Here is a 3,930-nt window from a genome sequence, read left to right as displayed (position 1 = left end):
ATGAGTACCAATGAGCAGCAGTGTTTTGGACCTACACAGTTGGCCCAAATATAGTTCTGCTACTCTTTGGAGACAGATCTGGCTTATCTTCCCTTTTGAATCAAAGAGTAAAAAGATTTCAGTACTCAGTTCCACATCTGATGCTATATTAAACTACTAGCCTCTTGATAATGACCTCTGTTGAAAACTTTCTTAAAAGGAATTTGCTTCTTATGTAGGGTTACTATTGACATACAAGCCAATGTTCATAGTAAGAAAAAATACATGTTTTATGGAAATGTTGTCAAAAATAGCGATTTTCCTCTAACCAGAGAAGCAAGTGTGGCTTCATGGCCAGCTTCCTTTTCAGACAGTAAAATCTGCTGAGAATATAGTGAGCTATAGTGGCTCCCTCACGCCAGTAAGGACGAACCACATCACAGTATTTTAGTACTGTGGAACTAGTAAAAGATTCTTCTGTCACCTGTCTGGCTAGATATCATAGTGGGAATGTGATCTAAGGCTCAAGGCTAGTTTCAAGAAGGGGTGAGCTAATGCTGGAGAGCAGACGGGAACAGGTGAAGAAATGCCCCACTCAGCCCGCCAGCTTGCTGCTCTCCTTTCTGACTGAGGTTCAAGACAGGTAAGTTTCCTTAGACTTCTACTTATTCAGGCAAAGGTATAACTAAAGCTTCAGTCATCATGATGTAACTCACCGACAGATAAAAATACCAGCTTTAATTGGCTTGAAAATTCAAGGGTTTCAATGACTCCTTTTCTGGGAAAGGAGGTGAGCAGAATACGAGTGCGTCCCTTTTTCTCTGCTCAGGAGAACAGTCCACAGTGGCAAACTTAGTGCTCCTCAAGCACTTGCGGCTGAGTCCTGAGGCTTGACTCAGGACTCACAGCACTGTTGCACATTGGTCACTTTGCTGAAGGAATCAAATTTGTCTGGCAGCAACAACAACTCTATAATTTCCTTGGGTGGCTACGGGCACACAGATTGGTGGGTCCCAGCACTAGATTTTTATTTTTAGTAATGCTGAGTTCTTGTATTTCCTCCTGGACTTCAGACCAACCTGTGAGTACTCAACATGCCTAAACAGGCCTCTAGTACCTGAAATTAGTACTGTGACAGTTGAAAAATCCAAAAGGTGCTTCTGAAATATTGAGCTTGGTTTGTGGTAATACAAAGAGTAGAAGTGAAATCTTATAACTTCAAGGTATAGTAAGAACAAGCCTGAAATAAAACCTAGTGATTGAGAGCATTAACTTGCAACTAAAATATGCATGGTTACATTTTCTGAACTTGCTTTAAAGAAGAAGGGAAAAATGTACCTACAGCTGGGAGAAAAGTCAAGCCTCTGGAACCCTGCCTTTGCTATGCTGTGTTTCATGAAACTAATGTTTATAGCCAGGAATCTGGCTTTTTTCAGTGGATTGTTGGGCAATAATGTACACACTCAGTTGTGGCTTATGCCAGGTGAGTGCTGTTCCTGAGCAAAACACTGATTTCTCTTATACTGCTCCAGCATGTATATATGTTTTCTGATTCCTGGAGCAGGTCAACTGGTGGTGTGAATCCCATCAAGTATAGCATCAATTGCAGTGAATGAGTCATAAGGAACACCAGAGAAGAAGGAAAGTGGAATATTTACTTGTCATTTTTTTTTCTTTTCAATGAAAACAGATACTGGTATACTAGCTCCTACAGATATCAGACTTCCAGAATATAATGTGGGCATTTCTGGTAATGAACACTCAAATTTTAAGACTTCCAGAATATTAAGTTCAGCAAATATAACAGTGAGATTAATGATAAATCTAGCTCACGGACTTCTGAAGACCTGCATGAGAAAAGATCTTATTTTGCTGGCTATAATATGGGTACTACAGCGTACATTGCATATTTCTAAATACCTACCAAATTTCCTTGTCTAAAGAATAGCTGTTCCTGATGCTTAAATCTGTCTAGCTTTTTCAAGCATTATAGCAGTCTTATATCAGTGCATTTCCTCTTGCAAATGCACAGTGAAAGTCAGTCTTGGTCTGACTCTCACTTTCTGCCCTCTGTGGGCTTCATTTAATTGTCTCCCAGCAAATAAATCATAATTGTTCTTCTTATTCTTCTTCAAAAAAAAACTTTTCTCAGTTCTTTATCCTTCAGCTTCTTTCTAGATTTATGTATTTCACCAGCCTTGCAAACGGAGAAATCCTCTGTTTCCCAAACTGCTTTTAGATTTCTTCTAGCAATTTGCAGATTTTCTGGTACTGTTCTGAAAAATCCTGCTATTGTATTTCTCCAGACTTTCCTCTGAATAATCCCAGACCATCCAGCTGAAATCACCTCTTATAATATCCATCTGATCGAAGTGATAAGATTCTTGCTTACATCTGCTTTGGAACTGCCTGACAAGGCTCATATCCTCTTCTGCCTTTTTTTGGAGACTTGTATAATACTTTCTAGACAGAGATAGGCTTGTATCTTATTTCCAGAGATTCACTACGGTCAGTCAAGTCAAATCGCAGGTCTTCAGAGGTACTGACTCAAATTAAATATGAGAAATTAACCTGACTTTACTTGTCTGTCTATTAAATGACTCATATCTCCTGGAAATCACACAGTCCGCTGTTCTCTCCCTTTGGAGTCTGAGAGCAGAGCGCAGGACACAGGCTTCTCAGCTCCTGGGAACGAATGCCCTCAGGTCTTCATTATGCTTTTTACAAATGGTCAGACTGGTCAGCTGAGTGCTCTGTTCCATTAAAAGATATATCTGAGGATAATAAAAGTGCATCTGCTATTGTAAAGCCTGGAAGTGTCTCAGAAAGATCTTCAGGTCAGTTGTCTCTGAGTCTCTTCTTTATGCTTTAAGTAAGAGTAATCCCGAATCCACAAAATATATGAGAGAGTATTTCACTACTTGTTAGCACATGCGAGAGAAACTTTATTTTGAGTGGAAGACAACAGTAATGAATCCAAATCCTTCACTGTGTAGCTGAGAAGCTTATTTCTATTAGCATGCATTTAAAATATTAAAATTAACAGGTTAGACTTTTTGCTTATTGTAGGTAACTTGTATAGATCTCTCTTTGCTGCTTAGATGAACCCTGGTAAACACTACTTCTTTTCTTAGTGAGTGGTTAGCCTTATAACTTAATACAATTATTGTAGATATTTCTTGCAATATTATGATAAAATAAATGGAAGGCCTGCATTCAGAATCCTTCCACTGTTTTTTCATCTATTGTTAGACATTTTTTGTAAGCAAAGGCAAAATCTTCAAATGGAGATGACAGACTTACACATTTTGGTAACGTGTAATAAAGATATTAAAGTTTAAGATATTCCTCTGAAAAGCTGACCCTCTCTTGCAACAGTTGACCTCTTGTGAGGCAAGAACTTTCCCAGAATTTCACTGTTCTTTCTTAGAAAGATAAAGCACAAAGCATAAGAAACACTGTTTCAACAAGACTAAAAAGAATCTCTACAAAGCATATTAGCTTTGCTGAATCTGCATTTTGAGTAAATATCATGCATATTTTCTCCTTCCTAGGCTCTGCATCTCTTCATTCTGCATGCCACATTTTATTGCTAGCAATGTTATAATCTGATGACTCCATTATCTCCTATTGTATCTACTGGAAAGCTGTGTTTTATTACAGAAGAATTTGGAACACATCCTATCACTCCGTGTAAAAGAAAGGAAAGAATCATGGTATGAAATACACCAGTTTCAGAGACCAAGCATTAATGGAAATAGTAGTCTTGCTCTGGTGCTTCAAGATAGCCGGCTGCACGTGAAAGCTGGCTGCTCTCCCTGCTCGCTGCAGTGTTGTGAAGCTGACTGCTGCCCCCGAGTGCTGGAAGCTGGAGGAAAGGAGAGGGCTGCTGGTTTGCAGAAGCCATGGGCCACTGCCCAGCAGTGCACCTGGTCTGGCTCCACAGCCTCG

The sequence above is a fragment of the Rhea pennata genome, chromosome 2 (assembly GCF_028389875.1).
Source record: "Rhea pennata isolate bPtePen1 chromosome 2, bPtePen1.pri, whole genome shotgun sequence".
In the NCBI taxonomy this organism is placed as follows: Eukaryota; Metazoa; Chordata; class Aves; order Rheiformes; family Rheidae; genus Rhea; species Rhea pennata.
This window is presented reverse-complemented; position numbering follows the sequence as displayed.